The 21,351-nt window shown below is 45.1% G+C and overlaps 1 non-coding gene across 1 annotated transcript; it reads left to right on the top strand.

Moving 5' to 3' along the window:
* Positions 1-4,162: 4,162 nt before the first annotated feature.
* On the top strand, positions 4,163-4,237 carry Trnas-cga (transfer RNA serine (anticodon CGA)). The gene has a single exon. It is a non-coding gene; the product is annotated as a tRNA-Ser (tRNA).
* The last annotated feature ends 17,114 nt before the right edge of the window (positions 4,238-21,351 follow it).

Genomic DNA, 21,351 nt, shown 5'->3' with positions numbered 1-21,351 from the left:
AGGATATTTGCTGTCGTGATCCACCGACAACGCCTAACAACATGCGTCAGCGCATTCTCAATGCATGTGCAAACATTACGGAAGACGAACTACTCGCTTTTGAGAGGAACGTCGTTACACGTATTGCTAAATGCATTGAGGTTGACGGACGTTACTTTGAGCATTTATTGCATTAATGCGGTATTTACAAGTAATCAAGCTGTAACAGCATGCGTTCTCAGAAATGATAAGTTAACAAAAGTACATGTATCACATTGGAACAACCGAAACAAAATGTTCAAACGTGCTTAAGTTCTGTATTTTAATTTTAAAAAACCAACCTGTTACCAACTGTCGTCTAAAATTTTGAGCCATATGTTTGTGACTACTACAGCGCCATCTATCACAAAGTGAAATAACGGGTCCAACTAAAACACTAATATTTAATTACGTACTACACGAATATGTAATAAAAAATGGCAGTTCCTATTTTAAAAAACGCAGTTGATATCCGTTTGACCAATGGCAGCGCCATCTAGCGGGCCAACCATAGCGCCATCTGGTTTACCCCTTCAAGCTAGACAAGTTTCGTTCTTTCTAGTTTTTTCGTTTGACGCTTGTTTCATGAGATATTTGGCCCGTATACCAGTTTCTTTGGCACTTCATTGTGTAAGTACAATAGTGAAACGGTGTTAGAAAACTGGGAAATTTTGAATGTCCTGGTTTATGTTTGGAATACTACTATAGAATTTGAATTTGCAAGAACAACAAAAAATAGGCTCAAGTTCAGAGTGAGGGCAAGGGGAGAAGGAAATGGACTCAAAAAACCTAAAGGAGGAGGGGGCAAGAGGAGGTGGATAGAGAAGTAGGGTAGTAGGTGATGGACTGAGAGACAGTGAAAGAAAAGGGGCAGGATTTGATTCAGCTAGAAAGATGTGGGAGGAGATGATGAACAGAGAGCAGGGGAGGTGGTGACGGACAGACAGAGGAGTAGGAGTAGGAGGAGGAGGAGGAGGAGGAGGAGGAGAAGGTGGACAAAATAGGGGAAGGGAGATCGACAGAGACAGAGGCGAGATGGACGTTGGAACGTATACCTAATTCCCATACATATTAGAAATATCTGCTTTCGTTTCTTTTTCATTCAAGCAGAGCGAGCCACAGCTAAGCGTGGTCGGGTAAAGCTAGTCGCTGATATTCGTATTTAATAATTTACCATTTGAAGCAACCAGTTGTTTTCTTTTTCATTCTTTGTTAGTTCGCATCGTGATTAGAGTGTCTGCAACCTACGTTCCATTGTCCCTCTACAGGCAGATGCACATTGATGGAGGGATGTGATGCGTGTGAAACCCGTGCTGGCAGCGGTCAGTGGCGACCCGTCGGAACCCATCCATCAGCAGCGGTGCCCACCGCCACACCGGCGCGGCGCCGGCCGTCGCCCCCTATTTGCTCATCGGAGCCCGCACTGTATGTCATTCCAGCCTCCCGGAAATCATTTGCCAGCCAGTGATCGCGTGCCTCTGCAGTCAGGGCAGACACACTCATTTGCAGACCCACTGCCAAATCCCTGGAAGCCACCCATACAAGAACTGGTTCACTGTAGATTCAGGCGACGTGACACTGAACAGCTCGTACTGCACAGTAGAGAGGCACTCTATAATCGTGTCTGCAACGATGAAGTATTTGTTCAGCGACTTTAACAAATTGGAATATAAAAAGGCCACGTGGGAGCACCGTGTCGTTCCGTCTTTTGAAACTTTATTCACCGTAGTGAGCTGCCTGCCCTGAAGCCAAGTCTAAGGTAGTTCAACTTGGTGTTTAAAAGACAGGCTGCACTACGCCGGCCGCGGTGGTCTAGCGGTTCTGGCGCTGCAGTCCGGAACCGCGGGACTGCTACGGTCGCAGGTTCGAATCCTGCCTCGGGCATGGGTGTGTGTGATGTCCTTAGGTTAGTTAGGTTTAAGTAGTTCTAAGTTCTAGGGGACTTATGACCTAAGATGTTGAGTCCCATAGTGCTCAGAGCCATTTGAACCATTTGAACAGGCTGCACTACACATTTCAGCAGGGTGCATACAACGTTCTGTTTCCTCATGCGAAGATGATTCTTTACAGACGATCTGACAGACTACTTCATAATACCACTTGTTAATGTCTGTACTAGGGTAGCGCTCTACGAAAACAATGATTTTGGTATAGTACATAAACTACGTAGTAAATCGTAGGATTACGGATAGTCTAAGTAGCATTAATAGGGAAAGAAAGTAAATGAATGTATGCGACAAGAAATAGGAGCTAATGACTTCTCTTTGTTTCTTATTTGTTTGTATGTTTGCCGGCCGGTGTGGCCGTTCGGTTCTAGGCGCTTCAGTCTGGAACCGCGTGACCGCTACGGTCGCAGGTTCGAATCCTGCCTCGGAGATGGATGTGTGTGATGTCCTTAGGTTAGTTACGTTTAAGTAGTTCTAAGTTCTAGGGGACTGATGACCAAAGATGTTAAGTCCCATAGTGCTCAGAGTCTTTTGAACCATTTTTTTGTTTGTATGTTTGATTCTCACTCAGTGCTGGTCCAGTCTAGTCGTGTCTTTGGATCTTACGGCCGCCCAACGGCGAGGTCATCAGCGCCGGTCCGTTGTAAGTTTTATATCCATCCAAAATATAAACTGCATTTTGTAAGTATTAAAAATTATTTGATCGCATAGCTTCTGCGTTTTTATGTAATCGAAGCAGCTACTTTTGATGTAAGCACAGTTTACATCGACAAACATAAAAAAAATTATTTGGTTGTCGCTTTATTTTGTACTCAGTGGAAAGTTCTTAGTCATGATCAAAGGCGATAGTTTCCTGCTATTATTGATAACAGCTTAAGTTGTTTATGAATAACAGAAAGGCGCTTTATACAAAATCGCTTAAGTATTTAAGCCATATTTGATACATTTGTTTTGCGTTTTTTTAAGTGTTAGCTTTTTTGAAGAAACTACGTTTTCTAAAGCTGCAGGATAAATCTGTATTGCTCTTTTTTATTTCTGCTACTGCTTCCCTATGTTTCACATTACAAATCAACAATTTTCGAATAGAACCTGAATTAAACATTGACAGTAATAATCTTGCTATAAATACTATTTATTTTTAAGAGACGGACTGGAGGCTACCTACGTAGAACAAAAATGTTTCGTAGGTTATATAGTCCTTTATACATCTTCACTCAGTTTTTAGACGGTTCACTACTTGCGGTTTCTGGGGGAACCTACTAATACACTGATGGCATACACAAACAAAGCGATCGAAATAAGTTAACGCCCGATATGTATGCAACACACCTAACGTACGAGTAACGTGGTGACTATCTTAACTGACCACGTATACCAGGGAAGCCATCGTAATCTACGTTTACTTATGATAGTCTACGGTAGCCTACGGCAGTAAATTTTAAATTTTTGGTAAGGTCTCCTGAAGTCATCGGTCCCTAAGCTTACACACTACTTAATCTAACTTAAACTAACTCAAGCTAAGGACGACACACACAAACCCATGCCTAAGGGAGGATTCGAACCTCCGACGAGGGAAGACGCGCGCACCGTGAAGAGACGCCACAGACCGCGCAGCTACTTCGCGCGTCCCTACGGTGTTACATCTTTAGTCTGTACTATATTCTCATTTAACAAGCTGCTACAAGTCCACCCTAACACACAGCTTTTGACATAAAAACAACAAGATGACCATTCCAGAATGAGATTTTCACTCTGCAGCGGAGTGTGCGCTGATATGAAACTTCCTGGCAGATTAAAACTGTGTGCCGGGTCAAGACTCGAACGACCTTTGCCTTTCGCAGGCAAGTGCTCTACCAACTGAGCTACCCAAGCACAACTCACGACCCGTCCTCACAGCTTTACTTCTGCCAGTACCTCGTCTCCTACTTTCCAAACTTTACAGAAGCTCTTGCCTGCAAAAGGCAAAGGTCCCGAGTTCTAGTCTCGGCCCGGGACACAGTTTTAACCTGCCAGGAAGTTTCATATCAGCACACACTCCGCTGCAGAGTGAAAATCTCATTCTGGAAACATCCCCCCGGCTGTGGCTAAGCCATGTCTCCGCCATATCCTTCCTTTCAGGAGTACTAGTTCTACAAGGTTCGCAGAAGAGCTTCTGTAAAGTTTGGAAAGTAAAGCTGTGAGGACGGGGAGTGATTCGTGCTTGGGTAGCTCAGTTGGTAGAGCACTTGTCCGCGAAAGGCAAAGGTCCCGAGTTCGAGTCTCGGTCCGGTGCACAGTTTTAATCTGCCAGGAAGTTTCAAGATGACCATTGTTTGTACTGTTACATTCACATATATAGCCAGGACTAGTTTAGAACTCGCGACTTGCTGTCCAAAGAACAGCAAATTCAGTCAGTCAATAAACAGTTCGAAAGTTCAAAGATTGCTATCAGCTCTTTATGCTCACCAAGTACTATTCAATTTACCAATCTGAAATTTCGGAACTATAACTACACGGCATGCCACGCCGAATTCCTTGTCTCGTCGGGAGAAAAGTCACGAAATTCTCTAAAAAGCCTCAGAACTTACGGAAACGTCGTTCGCATCTGCTATGACTTTCCGAACCAATCAGCACCTCATCTACAGCTAACTGTAACATTTTTATAAGCCCCCCCCCCCCCACAGTCAAGACCCCCCATCCCACAATACCTCCCTCCCCCACCATAGTCAAGATAGGATTCAATCAGGTCTTTGTAGAGATGGAAGAGTGTAGAGTGGTCTGCACCTCAGCTACTGTTACACAGGCAGCGCTTTTGCTTTAGTTGGCGAAGGTATGGAAGCTTCGACAGTTGGGAATCAAAGACTAGTCCGAGAAAGCAGTGTGTCTCAACTACAAGAAGTAAATGATCGTCTATTTGAAACTCTGGGTGTGGGTGGGCAGTATGACTGCGACAGAAGTGCACAACACGAATCTTCGTGGCTGAAATCCAAAATGGGTGACAGCCCATGACTGCACCTTCTGTACAGTGCCCTGTAGGCGATGCTCAGCAACCATTATATTAGAAGAGAAGTACTAGAAGCAAAAAGTCGTCAGAATATAAGAAGGGCGATACCGAAGATCCCACAGCCACTGCTGGACCATTTACAGCCATGAGAAAGAGAGGTATGCTCTGTAGAGAGAGCTGCAGGAACCCATTCCTTTGGATATGAGGGGTCCTGAACGGAGTGCCCACTTGAACCTGGAATGTATAGTGCGACAGGAAATACTTGACAGAAAAATCAGGAACACATTAATTTGAATTCGCAGTTGCAAATAACCATCAGCTGTAGAGTGGAATGATAACAGTGAAAACTAGTGCCAGACTAGCACACGAATCCAGATTTCCCACTTCTGAGCGGTCGCTTTACCATTTGGTTAGCCATGCATGACTCATGGCCAAACTCAAACCCGCAACCATGTCTACCACCTGTGCTCATACATCAATTATGTATATTCCTGTATAGGTCAGACGTATTTTAAAGTCACTTGCCCAGTATTGGCAGATAAATATGATAATGCAGTGCCTTTGTTATTCTGATTACGATACAAAGTTCCTTTGGACATGCTGATGGTTGTGATTATCCGAAATTGGGAATTCATTTAAAGTATTTTATAATGGCTGACCGTACAGACCCCACTCATGTAATTTAGTAAGGATGAGGTGATACCATGTCATGTCTAAAGCCTTCAATAGGACAAAAAAGACAGCAATGAGGTGCTGATGACGTGCAAAGGCCATCTAAATGGTTGGCTCCAAGAGAACCAAATTATCAGTAGTGGAGTGGCCTCTGAGAAAGCGACCCTGAGATGGAGTCAAGATACCCTGACACTCAAGGAGCCAACACAGCCACTCGCTCACCATGCATTTGAGCAACTTACAGAGAAGACTGACATGGGAACCCACCGTCATTCAATATCCATTAAAGAGGGAAAGTATTTGATGCAGACAGTCCACTGAGAGATGTTTCAGAAACATACTATTCCCAAAATTCTTGCTTTCCTTTTGATGAGGCAGCAGGTGCGGGCATGGAGCCACTTAAAGTTAATATGGTGCTCCACTGAAGGGTGCCACTTATGGCATTGGAGAGCCTGACTGCGACCTCTAATGGAGGTAGTGCTCTGTGGAGTCCACCTGTGTAGGGATCCCAAGGAAGCGGGGATAGCTTGGTTGTCTGCCTAAAGACAGCTGCCATTGTATGCTGACCAGCCACATCGATACTGCCATGCGAAGGGGAGCTACGGACGACAACAGAGGTGACCATCCCAGTTATCATTATATAGAACCCACTTCAATGACTGTCCTCGGGAGCTATGCTGAGGAAGGTCTGGACGTGGTCACTACCACACAGTTCATCGTGAACCCTACAGTAGATTGGTGGTGCAAGACCAGGTCTGCAGAAGGAGAGATCAATTGCCAAGTAAATTCCATGTACCACACTGAAATGTTTAGAGGTCATTAAAGTTCTAGTGGCAAAGATCAAACTGTGCCAGTAAATATACAATGTCTTCACCATGGCCAGTGATCATTGTTCCACCCACAAATGGTTACGGTTGTAGAAGCTGACAAACACTAGAAAAGGGGAGGAGAACTGGGAGAGTAAGGCACACACAACATCGTGGAACATAACATCATAGGGAGGGAAATAAACATTACAGAGATTAAAATGCTGATGCACCCCTACCCAAACAGTAACAGCCTCCAAAGTTTTATCAAGAAGCACAAGGTCATTGTATATAAGGTCCAGCACATACGTACTAACTCCACTTGATACACTCATAGTTAGTAGGATTCTCAAAATAACCTCAGTAGCCATGAAGGGCAGATTTAAGAGTTGCTGGAAACCATGCTTCGTGGACAGCAATACAAAATGCAGAGTAAGTGCTTAAAAGCCGCCGTAGCTCAGTCAGCTGGTGGAAAAATATGCTACAATTAGATGTGGGGGCACGAAGCGGCCAGGGGAGGGGGGCAGGTGACATCCAAGGGTCATTTACTGCAACCAGCTGAGCCATCAGGGGGTCCACTGATGTGTGTTCTGTGGCACATTGCCGAGAGAGATTTGGTGCCTCAAGGCCAACCAAGATCTCTGCCTTTGGAGTATGTGCTAAGTCCAATTCCTTGGGAGCCATTGGAGAATCATTCATCTTACAGTACTCCTTTCTTTACTCTTGAGAAGATGGGGCTGTGAAAGTTTACCTGAATTGGTTTCAGGAAAAGAAGAAGAATGAGAAGTCTGACAGCCAATAGCCTGTGGTTCCTTCATTCACTGGCTGGCGTCTGGCAGTAGACCAGCAGGTCCCTATTGACCTCTTCCTAGCTAGAGAAGCTGGGGGAGGTGGCGAACCAACACTGCCACAGTAGGTGCAGTGGAAGCACCAAAAGTGCCTCCAAATTCTTCTGAGGCAGGTATCAGTGGCCATTTCTGAGAGTCTACTGGAAGAGGCACAACAGAGGAAGGCACTGTGGAAAGAGAAGGCTACGACGTTGCAGCTGTAGCATAATACTGTGTCGAAGCTTTCTGGCAGATTAAAACTGAGGCTCGAACTTAGGACCTTTGCTTTTCACGCTACAGGTGCTCTACCGTCTGAGTTACACAAGCACGACTCATGACCCATTCTCAACGCTTTACTTCTACCAGTACCTCGTTTCCTATCTTGCAAACTTCATAGAAGCTCTCCTACGAAACTTGCAGAAATAGCACTCCTGGAGTAAAGGGTATTGTGGAAACATGGCTTTGCCACATTGTGAAGGATTTTTGCATTCTGTTTCATATCAGTTCACACTCCGCTGCAGAGTGGAAATTTCATTCTATAAGACTGTCATTTGCCTGGGGTGAAGACGCACAGACGTGATATGTGAGCTTGTCCAGGCACTTATATTCCTGAATTTTCTTCTCACGCTTAGAAATAGAGCAATCTGGTGAGCAGGGAGAGTTGAGCTTACAGAGTTTACAGAGATGAGGGGAAGGGCACAAGGAATGTTCGCAAGCAGCGGACGTCCAAAATTCCTGCAGATGGGGTACTAATGCAATGGGAAGACACATGTCCAAAATTCATACATTTGAAGCATCTCATAGGAGGAACACAGCGTTTCACATTACACTGGTAAGTCATCATCTTGACCTACTCAGGCAATGTATCGCCCTCAAAAGTCGAGATGAAAGACCTGGTAGCAACCCTGCTTTCTGTTGGTCCCCTATGGACACGACGGATGAAGTGCACACTCCATCACTCTATGTTGGCCAACAGCTCCTCGTCAGATTGCGGAGGAAGATCATGGTAAAATATGATGCCCTGGATCGTACTGAGACTCTTGTGGGAGTGACTGTTATGGGAATGTCACCAAACTTTTCAGAAGAGGACAGAGCCTTCGACTGGACGGGGGATGACATTTTAATGATGAGGAGACGATACTTCACTTTGGGATGGCTGCAACTTCCCCTTATTTCTCTTCAATGTTTTCCACAAAAAACAAAGTCTTTGTAGCCAAAAAGGTGTTCCCATCAGTTCTGATACAGACCAGCTGTTGGGGAGGAGTTTGCTCCTTGTCGTCTAGTCCTGTGTGAAAAGGGTAGGAAACTCATTGGGATCATACTTTGTGGCATTTACGAGGCCTTCCCATTTCAAAGACTGCTGGGGCCCTGTGGTCACCAGTGTGAGAACATTTAATTCGATTCTTGTGTGAACTATCCACCAAGGTGTCACCCACTCCAAATAGGGCTCTCCCCATTGGCGCCACCCAGCTACAGCAATAGTTACCTGGTCAGTAATCCATTGCCAGGAGTCCCTGTGTCAAAGTCATGATAGACGCATACTCTGTGGCATAAATGGGGAGCATGCAGTGCAGTCACCTACAGTGAGATCCGTGCATGGTCAGTGGGCTACTACCATACAGATACTGCGCTAGCATTTTGCAGATACTTGAAGACCCCACTCCCCTCAATGGAATGGCTACCATGCTGTGTTTTGGACATATTATGAGAAAAAGTAGGAAGGGTACCAGAGTGTAATGCCGCAGAGGCGGAGGGCACTTTTGTAAAATTTGGAAACTATGACAGTTCAAACCCACAATAATGGGCACTATATAATCGTTAAAAGAAGGTGAAGACAGCGCTAGAAAAGAAACAAGGAATCAATACTAAATTCATGAGCCAAACTAACCAGGGTCTGCACAAAAAAGACCATCCGACGGAAAGTCAGAGGGGATAAGAAGTAGTCGAAGTGTAGGTGTGTATCACAGAAAGAGTAAGCAGTGCTGTGAAGGTTGAGGCCCCTTGGTAGCCAAGCACACACTCAACAAAGGGTGGTGAGTCCCCTGGGGAGGAGAGGGAAGGTGGACGAAGGGGGAGGTAGCAGATGGACCGAGGGTGGAGGAGCAGCTGGACAGAGAAGGGAGAAGGAGATGGACTGGGAGAGGGAGGAGAAGGAGATGGCTCAATAGAAAATGGGTATAAATACATACCTTGCCAACGCCGTATGCTGAGCTAGTTATTATTAATATCAAATAACGTGAGTGTTAAGCAAAAGCTGAGTTCTAAAGATTTTCAGTGCATTGCTGAAGTAACTACTGTAAATTGACTTTTTTCGCTGATGTATGAAAAATAGTATGTGAAAAACCATATGCACCCCTGAGTATTTTACATTACTTTCTGTGTGACATTTTCATTAGTACCTCTTAGATGAAAATGTGTTAAGATTATTTTATTTGTTTCATCGCCATGAGAATCAGTTCACTTGAATTTTGTGGAAGGAACATTTGCATATCGCTCTTTTGCAAATAAGTTTTGCATATTCTTTTTTATGTTGTACATCTTTGAAGACGCTTTACTGTGACTACGAAACAAAAAACTACATCGAATCTGAACATAGCAGACGCCTGAAAGATTGAGAATGTGTGGTTAAAAGCAGCAATCTACTTAGTGGCCTGGTTGGTATAATTGTATTTACAAGGTAAATTTTCAAATACGATGATATTTAATGGAGCTTGCATTTCACACTTGTCCCATGGTTGGGGAATAAGGTACAAACATTATTGGGGATTTGCACATTTTTCTGTTGCTGTAACACATTTAACGCATCAGTGCGGCAAAGAGGAAAACCTCGATCATGCCCTGTACCTAGGCCTCCAGGATGGTTTGATCTCACCTCTTCAGGTTCCTGTCTATGAGCTTCCCGACTTTGGTCTCTTCCAGTTACTACTAAGTTAACTTGCAAGTATCACACATATCTTGTACCTAGAACTATTTTTAATTTAGATAATATTGTGAAACAGCAGAGACCAACTGTCCAGTCACAGGACGTCAGTAAGCTTTCTTCTCTTTTTTTTTTTTTTGGAAAGCTTACAAAAGACAATCGCTCAGAAGCACAAGGGCTAGGAGTACTTTCTACAGCACAGTCGAAACTGTCTCGTTTCGTGTCTGAGGTCTGAGCCTTTGGCCCTAGAAGATGTAATCCGTAGTGGGCGACTGACAACCTCAATACATTCGGCAGTCAATCCACAGGCTGATTTTCGAAAATCGTCGCATGTCAGCTAAAAAGTTACCCGAGATACTTGCCATCTTACAGATTATGTTAGCTTTATTTATAACAATAGCTTAGACAATAGCCAAGTGTGCGACGAAATGCTTGAACAGGGAAGAGATGATTCGAGTTGAAACATTTAGAAATATCTCGATGTTAGGTTAATGACGGAGGATGAAACTTGGCTCCATGTTTATGATCCTCAACCCAGATAAGAAAGAAATGGTTCAAAAAGTAAGTCGAGGTGTCTGCTTTGCAGGACGAAGATTTCTGTGACTACCTGCTTCAGGAATGTGTTGAAAGCTGGGGAGTATTGAGTCAGAACCGCGCGGGATTAGCCGAGAGGTCTGGGGCGCTGCAGTCATGGACTGTGCGGCTAGTCCCGGCGGAGGTTCGAGTCCTCCCTCGGGCATGGGTGTGTGTGTGTTTATCCTTAGGATAATTTAGGTTAAGTAGTGTGTAAGCTTAGGGACTGATGATCTTAGCAGATAAGCCCCATATGATTTCACACACATCTGAACTTTTTTGAATCAGATTCTTTGGTAAACTGAAGAATGAAACATTGTGGAAAATTGGTCAAACAGATTGTTTTGTCAGAGGGTTGCGCTCTAGCAGACGTCCGAAGCTGTGATTATCAGACTGAAGATCTTGCGTATACATTTCCCTTGGCTCCTCCAGACTGAAGAAATATCTGAAGAATCGTCATTTTGAAACTTACGATGTCGAACACGTCGCTGACAGCTTGTTTCAATATATATCATAGGATATCTTTTTGAATGGACTACTACGGCTCCTAGAACGATGTAACATTTCTGTCTGGGGGAGGGTAGCAGCGAATTATTTTGAATAAATGTATAGTTCTATATTATCTCTATGAGAAGCTAGTGTCTCTTCAGCCACCCTGCCAGCCGGTGTGGCCGAGTGGTTATAGGCGCTTCAGTCTGGAACCGAGCAACCGCTGCGATAGCAGGTTCGAATCCTGCCTCGGGCATGGATGTGTGTGATGTCCTTAGGTTAGTTAGGTTTAAGTAGTTCTAAGTTCTAGGGGACTGATGACCTCAGATGTTAAGTCCCATAGTGCTCAGAGCCATTTTTTTTTTCAGCCACCCGTTCCCACTGTCGTATAATTTAACCGAGTATAAAATTTTACCTTGTGGAGGATTAAGAATTATTATTCTTCTTCTGCTCCAGCTATTTGCATCACTATACAATGATGACAGTGGGACAGGAAGACTGGGAGGGAGGGAGGGAGGGAGGGAGGGAGGGAGGGAGGGAGGGAGGGAGAGAGAGAGAGAGAGAGAGAGAGAGAGAGAGAGAGAGAGAGAGAGAAAGGTGGGGGGGCTGAGAACAGCGAGGTGAGAAATCGTAGCAGTATACGAAGAAGGTGAAGTTTCATATCAGGAAGGAACTGCATTCATATTCAGGAGAAATAGTGGCGCACATAAAACACCCTCGTGGGATCCATTTCCCTCCAGAACAGAGAGTTACGAGAGAAACTTATGACAAGATAGCAGAGAATGTACTTCAGTATCACATATCTTACCAGAACAATGCATTTTGTAACAGATTAGAGTCTACAGTAATGTCTATGATTGCATATAAACGTCCTTTCGGTGTTCTTTGTTCTCAGAAACACGACTCATCTTCACGCATTTCGACGTAAAAATTTTCTGACGGTATCTTTGCTTTCTGTATCAACAGTATGCAGCCTACTGCGTATGCCACATACCGCGAGCGAAGATTGATAACGCGCAGTGTGTTGCTCATACTAGCTGCTCAACATTGGAGCCTTGCTCACGCGGGTTAAACATTTTTTAAAAGGAAAAAGGATACATTTTCATTAATTTTGCCTCAAGTACTCGGAATATGAAACAGCAATGCTGGACGAGAAGTGTAAACCGACTCCAGGTATGAAGAAAGGCAAGCTATACGGAGATGATGTTTCGAAGGAAGTGATTAAAGTAGCAGAGGCAATTGTGCAAAGGGATCTTTCAAAATTATTTACTCATTTTTAGCGACAGGAGACAATGTTATAAAGCTGTACTTATCTTACGTCACAAGAAAGAGTGCAGCCAAGACATAACAATACCGTTGCCCCATCCTCCTCTTCTCTGTGATCTGCAGGACATTCACTGACCTTTCCTATAACAGCAAAAGAAAAAGAGAATCGGAACAAACTTTCAGAGGTGAATAAAGCATAACGCACGCTTTGCAAGTCGCAAGCGAAACAGTGAGTATTCCCTACTGAATAATAAACAGTTGCAGTTTTTGTCGCTAGATGGAGTTGTATGTTCGAAATGACTAGTAGCAGCCTTTTAAAAACGCCAATGGCGCCGAACTGCAGTCAGAATTACGGCTATCAGAGGCTTAATGGCCGCATATGACGCTACGAGTTTTTCACGTAGCTCGTTGGTCGGAAATTGTTTTTGTCGATACACGTTATCTTTGGCAGTCCCCCACACCTCCACTGTTGTGAACAGAGGAGAGTGAGGTGGATACTCAATATAGCGTCTTATACCCATGGGCTACACTGGTCGTGTGTTATCTCACTGGTAGTGAGGACAGCCTTTGTCTTCTTAGAGTTAAAAATTCAATCCACATGCATAGTTCGGATGAATAAAATCTTGTAACATTGTTTGAGCCATATCAGATCACCCGATGACAGACCACACCACACATTCACTGCCTTGTCCACATGTACGTGAGTATTTTGCGAAGTCCCGTCGACACAGTTGTGGGGGTTCATAGTACCGTTAAGTTTTAATTGCGCCTCTTGAGCCTAAATAAATTTCCTTGCAAATTCCCTGTTTTCGTGTATCATCCAGTATCAAAATATTCTAGCTAAGATCATCCCCGTTCATCGCATGAATCTACAGTTTCCAGCTTGCAGCATTTAAAATTCATCTTACATTTGACCGCTCACCCCTCTATCGCGCGCTTCCTGGAGCACTGATTTTTGCGGTGATCGGATGCAAAATCGCAACATTGAACACTGGACTTGTAACGGGTTGTGATCGGCCGAATCATGCCTTCTGGACATGTTTATGTTCCGTCGGCTTCGAACTAATTACTTTTATGAGCAATCGATCTTTTGGTGCCCACGATCCTACCTCTTTCTGTCACTGCTTCTCATGAATGTTCTCGTACTTTAGTAGTCATATGTTTCAGAGGTGTTCACTTCACATAAGCCACTGTTGCCGACTATCCACGCATGTGCGGCGCTAATTGCGAACGCCACCTACCCTATCGCAAATTTAGGTGCGCGCATGCGATCTGCAACTGTAAATGATTTTCTGTCAAAAAGTAGTGCAGATCTCAATAAATCATTTATTTTGAATCCGGTAACTCTATACAACCATCTTCAGACCACAGGCTCTGAAATGTACACTGAAGCACCAAAGAAACTGGTATAGCCATACGTATTCGAATACAGAGAGGTGTAAACAGGAAGAAAACGTCGCTGCTGTCGCCAACGACTGTATAAGAAGACAAGTTTCTGATTCAGTTGTTAGATCGGTTAATGCTGCTACAATGACAGGTTATCAACATTTAAGCGAGTTTGGACATGGTGTTATAGTCGGCGCACGTGCGATGGGACACACAATCTCCGAGGTAGCGATGAAAAGGAGGTTTTCCCGTGCCACCGTTTCACAAGTGTACCGTGAACATCAGGAATCCGGTAAAACATCAAATCTCCGACATTGCTGCGACCGCAGATAGATCCTGAAAGAAAAGGATCAACGTGACAGAAGTATGAATCTTCCGCAAATTGCTGCAGATTTTAATTCTGGGCCATTAACAAATGCCAAAGTGCGAACCATTCAACGAAACACCATTCATGCAGACTTATAGAGCCAAAGACCCACTCGTGTACCCTCGACGACTGCACCAGGCTTTACACCTCGCCTGGGCCCGTCAACACCGACATTGGACTGTTGATGACTGGAAGCATATTGCCTTGTCGGATGAGTCTCGTTTCAAATTGTTTCGAGCGGATGGACGTGCATGGGTATGGAGAAAACCTCATAAATCCATGCACCCTGCATGTCAGCAGAGGATTTTTCAAGGTGGTGGAGGCTCTGTAATGGTGTGGGGCGTGTGCAGTTGGAGTGATATGGGATCCCTCATACGTCTAGATATAACTTTGACAGGTGACACATACGTAAGCATCCTATCTAATCATCTTGGGTAGCTCCAGCAGGACAATGTGACATCCCTCAATTCCAGAATTTCTACAGAGTGGCTCCACGAACGCTCTTCTGAGCTTAACACTTCCGCTGACCACCAAACTCCCCAGATATGAGCGTTATTGATTGAGGGTATCTGGGGTGCCTTGCAACGTGTTATTCAGAAGAGATCAAATGGTTCAAATGGCTCTGAGCACTATGGGACTTAACTGCTGTGGTCATCAGTCCCCCAGAACTTAGAACTACTTGAACCTAACTAACCTAAGGACACCACACACATCCATGCCCGAGGCAGGATTCTAACCTGCGACCGTAGCGGTCGCGCGGTTATTCAGAAGAGACCTCCACCTCATCGTACTCTTACCGATTTATGGACAGCCTTGCAAGATTCGTCGTTTTAGTTCCCTCCAGCACTACTTCAGACATTAGTCGAGTCCATGTCACGTCGTGCTGTGGCACTTTTGCGTGTTAGCGACGCCCTGCATGAGGTTAAGCAGGTGTACCACATTCTTTGGCTCTTCAGTGTGTATCAGGGAGCAAGTTGTATCACCACGACGTTAAAAATAATCCACGTGTGTGGACGTAATAATGATATTTTCACGATGAAATAACCTATTTAACTTTGCAGTTTTGCTTTTCCTTTCTACATGTCTCTTTGTTTTGCGCTCCTCTTCATATTTGTAAATGGCATGTAATTAAAAGGATGAGCTGTACTGAAATTCAGTAATGGAAAATTTCCTTAATAACCTAATGCAGCTGTGTAAAATGTTAACTGCTCTATCAATTTATGAAAGCCTCTGAGGCCCGGAGCGCTTGCGCCACGTAAGCAAACGCTTGTCGATAACACAGGCAGCGACGCTGGAGCGTTGAACGGAGGCAGAGGACGACGAAAACGCGCCTCAATTTTCAGAGAGCACGGAGCTAGTGGCTAGCAGCACATGGATGAAGTGTCTCGCATTTCAAGTCTTCAGCGTGGACAGAAATTAAGTGACCGGAGACACAGTGTTGGTCAAGGAATACGGAGGTTCTACGAAAGTAAGGCACCAATCACATACCCGTCAGCTGTATGTGAGCCACTGAAAAAATCTGTACCGACCGAAACCGAGTATAGCTGTATATAAAAGACTAGTTTCAATACACAGCTGTTGAATTCAGAGATGCTATGGGCATTAGCCAAATCACAGGGTGTCAACAATTATAGTTGCAGTTTCAAAACGCTGTATAAAGAGAATCGCTGCTCAGAATGACATAAAATTCGAACAGCATATTAAGGAAAGAGCCAACGTCATGGAACCAAAAAATTAAGGAAAATTTAACCAATAGCTGGCGCTGTAAGTATCTTAACGTAAATGGGGTCGGCTGCAAATGATAGATGAACCACGTTACACCATCCGCACTGTTCAGTGTGAATGACTGCACAAGTTCGGCATTATCAAGTAATACCATCCACCACGGCAAGGTCGTACCACATCGGAGGCGAACTTTAACTGCATAGAAAGCAAAGTGACTTCGATTTCTAATTGCCTTGCAAGTGGTGCAAGGCATGTTCAGGCATGTTTCTTGACAGGTTGAAATCGAGAAACAGCAAGTTTTCCACGAAATTGGAGTGTCTCTGGGACTCACGTTCAGAAAGCATTGCGCAGTGCAGGTCTTCAGTTCAGCTACGTTCGTAATTTGAGCACAAAACACTATATTTCAGATAACGCCACAGCCAGTAATCACACGTAATAGGATCAAGTGATCTGGGGGGCCAGGCTGTAAGGAAATGACTGCTGATAATTGTAGCTTTTCCGAAATGGCTCTGCAGCAGCTGTTTCACTCGCTGTGCAATTTGCAGAGGAGTGCCACCGTGAATAAAAATGATCCTACTGATATGTCCACGCTGTTTTAGGGTTGCAATGACGTCGGTACGCAAAAGCCTTTCGTGACATTTACCAATCACCGTACAGGTAACAGGACCCCCTGGACTCATCTCCACCAGGAAATACGGTCCTACGATAAACAATACCGTCAACCAGCACCACAAAGTTACCTTTGCGGAATGAAACGGTACCGGTTGATGTGCGTGCGAGTTTACCGTGCCACATATCCTCGGAGCTGGAAATGAGCTTCGTTTGTCCACAGAACATTCCATTGCTAATCATTGTCCACTTCCATGAAAGGAAGAAGTTCCGGAGCTAACGTCTGTCTTGACGGCACGTCGAATTTTGTAGTTATTTTCTCAAGACCATTAGCAGTCATCGGGCCAATGCCTTTCTCCATGTCCTTGAGTATCCGGAACTTCTGCAGGACCACTGGCGCACATCAACCACTCCCATAATAGAGCTTTACCAGTAGCGCGCTATCCTTCATGGACGGATTCATGTTGGGCGTCAAGAACGCAATCTTAAATAACTGTGTGCCGCAAGGTTGTTTGCTACATATTCTGTCGCTTATAAGATCCTCTACTGGTCAGTTTTTTGTAACACCTTTTTTTTAACCGGCTGGTGTGGCCGAGCGGTTCTAGGCACTTCAGTCAGGAGCCGCGGGACCGCTACGGTCGCAGGTTCGAATCCTGCCTCGGGCATGGATGTGAGTGATGTCCTTAGGTTAGTTAGGTTTAAGTAGTTCTAAGTTCTAGGGGACTGATGACCTCAAATATGAAGTTCCGTAGTGCTCAGAGCCAATTGAACCATCTTTTTTGTTCCACGATGTTTCCCCCTGCGTCAATAATTTGCAGTTCAAGTCTGACATCATTAAGAACTGTGGTACTCTGTCTATAGCATTTGAAACTGGAACTTTAATTATGGACACTCTGTGTATCAGTAGATGTATGTTGTATTTCCCGCTATTCCTATTCAATTTCTAAAAAATGGTTAAAATGGCTCTGAGTACTATGCGACTTAACTTCTGTGGTCATCAGTCGCCTAGGACTTAGAACTAATTAAACCTAAATAACCTAAGGACATCACACACATCAATGCCCGAGGCAGGATTCAAATCTGCGACCGTAGCGGTAGCTCGGTTCCAGACTGTAGCGCCTAGAACCGCACGGCCACTCCGGCCGGCCTATTCAATTTCTCCTCATTTTTCTTTACCAATTGTCCGATCTCAGACACACCGGTGGGCCATGTTAGATCACCCACCGTCAGAGAAATGGATACAATAGGGGCTGAAGAAGAACAGTGTTTTGTTTTAAAAAATCTCTTTTTAATGGAGAAGCCTCTTTCTGTCTTATCTGCAACACCTGGTTTATACTTATAATCCTCGAACCTTCATACTACCAACTAAAATAATGAAAGTGGGTAGCTTGAGAATGCTTTTTTGGAAGCATGACGACTTGAAAACGTCTTCAGCTAATTACTGATCTATCGCGCTGTAATTGCAGGAAACCCACAGTCCATTAAGACCTGAAAAAGACATAATTTGTTATCATTTATTTGATGAAACATACATAATTCGACGAGTTAGTTACTTAGAGCGTATATTCGTTCTTCCATTTATTTCGTAACTTAACAGAAAATCTATCCATATACTTCCTACAGTGTACGAAACGCTAAGTTAAATGAAGTACAAGAACAACGTCAAATATAAGGTACAAATTTCAACAATGTCCCTGTACAATATACGTCTACACTAAAAGTCAGTGACTGTAAAGAAGGTAACACGTCATTTTTCCATGGCTCAGAGGAACTATATTTTTAAGATAATGTACAAATTTATGACATTCGTTAAGTTTCACGAAAGTCTTCAATGTCTGTTGGTAATATTCCCGCTCCAAGATATCAGAATTAATAGTTTTCTTGACGTAAATCCTTTCAATCATACACTCCTGGAAATGGAAAAAAGAACACATTGACACCGGTGTGTCAGACCCACCATACTTGCTCCGGACACTGCGAGAGGGCTGTACAAGCAATGATCACACGCACGGCACAGCGGACACACCAGGAACCGCGGTGTTGGCCGTCGAATGGCGCTAGCTGCGCAGCATTTGTGCACCGCCGCCGTCAGTGTCAGCCAGTTTGCCGTGGCATACGGAGCACTGGTAGCATGCCGCGACAGCGTGGACGTGAACCGTATGTGCAGTTGACGGACTTTGAGCGAGGGCGTATAGTGGGCATGCGGGAGGCCGGGTGGACGTACCGCCGAATTGCTCAACACGTGGGGCGTGAGGTCTCCACAGTACATCGATGTTGTCGCCAGTGGTCGGCGGAAGGTGCACGTGCCCGTCGACCTGGGACCGGACCGCAGCACCGAGCGAGGTGGCGCAGTGGTTAGACACTGGACTCGCATTCGGGAGGACGACGGTTCAATCCCGGGTCCGGCCATCCTGATTTAGGTTTTCCGTGATTTCCCTAAATCACTCCAGGCAAATGCCGGGATGGTTCCTCTGAAAGGGCACGGCCGACTTCCTTCCCCATCCTTCCCTAATCCGATGAGACCGATGACCACGCTGTCTGGTCTCCTTCCCCAAACAACCAACCAACCAACCGGACCGCAGCGACGCACGGATGCACGCCAAGACCGTAGGATCCTACGCAGTGCCGTAGGGGACCGCACCGCCACTTCCCAGCAAATTAGGGACACTGTTGCTCCTGGGGTATCGGCGAGGACCATTCGCAACCGTCTCCATGAAGCTGGGCTACGGTCCCGCACACCGTTAGGCCGTCTTCCGCTCACGCCCCAACATCGTGCAGCCCGCCTCCAGTGGTGTCGCGACAAGCGTGAATGGAGGGACGAATGGAGACGTGTCGTCTTCAGCGATGAGAGTCGCTTCTGCCTTGGTGCCAATGATGGTCGTATGCGTGTTTGGCGCCGTGCAGGTGAGCGCCACAATCAGGACTGCATACGACCGAGGCACACAGGGCCAACACCCGGCATCATGGTGTGGGGAGCGATCTCCTACACTGGCCGTACACCACTGGTGATCGTCGAGGGGACACTGAATAGTGCACGGTACATCCAAACCGTCATCGAACCCATCGTTCTACCATTCCTAGACCGGCAAGGGAACTTGCTGTTCCAACAGGACAATGCACGTCCGCATGTATCCCGTGCCACCCAACGTGCTCTAGAAGGTGTAAGTCAACTACCCTGGCCAGCAAGATCTCCGGATCTGTCCCCCATTGAGCATGTTTGGGACTGGATGAAGCGTCGTCTCACGCGGTCTGCACGTCCAGCACGAACGCTGGTCCAACTGAGGCGCCAGGTGGAAATGGCATGGCAAGCCGTTCCACAGGACTACATCCAGCATCTCTACGATCGTCTCCATGGGAGAATAGCAGCCTGCATTGCTGCGAAAGGTGGATATACACTGTACTAGTGCCGACATTGTGCATGCTCTGTTGCCTGTATCTATGTGCCTGTGGTTCTGTCAGTGTGATCATGTGATGTATCTGACCCCAGGAATGTGTCAATAAAGTTTCCCCTTCCTGGGACAATGAATTCACGGTGTTCTTATTTCAATTTCCAGGAGTGTATAACAAGCTTTACTGCATGTACTGCTGACCAGATATATGAAATAGAGAAGACATTTTACTCTAATTTAATTTTCAAGTGCCTTACAAAATATTTATGCAGATGCGTTATGTTGTGAGTTGATTCTGTAAACAATACGGGACTTGTGTTTGTGAAGAATGATTCATTAAAATACAAAAACTTTGTCAAAACTAGATTTATTTCTCATAGGGAGTTATTTGCAAGTCGTACTTACGTAAAATAGACTTTTTTGTGTATATCGATCGACAGACGCATAATAAAAAAAATTCGTTTGAAAACATTGTTCGATTCACGATGTAGCAGCTACACGATTTTTGTTCATCATCGACTAACTGAAAAAAATCGCAACACCAAAAAATTATTAATGTGGAGTAATGAAATTAAGGAAAAACATTTATCTAGGAAACATTTAAGTGATTCACACTTTAAGATCACAAGTTAATGTCAACGCGACATAATCCATTGCACCTGTGAAATGCTAATACATTAATAACCGGTTTGACCCCCAGAATGCTGACTGCAAGCATGCAGACGTGCATGCACTGTATCGTACAGGTGTCAGCTGTCAGTCTGCGAAATGGAGTTCCATACCTGTTGCACTTGATCGGTCAATACAGGGACAGTTAATGCTGTGTGTGTGTGTGTGTGTGACGCTGCAAATGTCGCCTGATGATATCCATTATGTGCTCGATTGATGTCGATATTCTGTAGAGCATGTTGGGTTGTAACAGCTGTGTGTATGCTAGCGTTATCCTGTTGGGAAACAGTCCCTGGAATGCTGTTCATGAATGGCAGAACAAAAAGTCGAATCATCGGAAGACATACAAATGTGCAGTCATGGTGAATGGTATAAACATGAGAGTGCTCCTGCTGTCAAATCGCACCCCTAACCGGAATGTGAGTACAGGTCCAGTGTGCAGTGTGCAGACAGGTTGGTTGCAGGCCTTCAATTGGCCTCTTTCCGACCGACATACGGCTTCACTGGCTCCTAGACAGAAGCAGCTTTCATCATAAAACACAGCAGACCTCCACCCTGCCCTCGAATGAGCTCTCGCTTAACACCACTAAGTCGGAGATGGCGGTGGTTTGGGATCAGTGGCGATCACGCTACAGCACGTCTGGTTCGGAGCTGTCCTTTAAGTAACCAATCTGTAACAGGTCCTTGTGCCACTTTGGTGCCAGCT

The sequence above is a fragment of the Schistocerca cancellata genome, chromosome 3 (assembly GCF_023864275.1).
Source record: "Schistocerca cancellata isolate TAMUIC-IGC-003103 chromosome 3, iqSchCanc2.1, whole genome shotgun sequence".
Classification (NCBI taxonomy): Eukaryota; Metazoa; Arthropoda; class Insecta; order Orthoptera; family Acrididae; genus Schistocerca; species Schistocerca cancellata.
The sequence above is the reverse complement of the archived record's forward strand: the minus strand, read 5'-3'. Positions and strand labels throughout refer to the sequence as shown.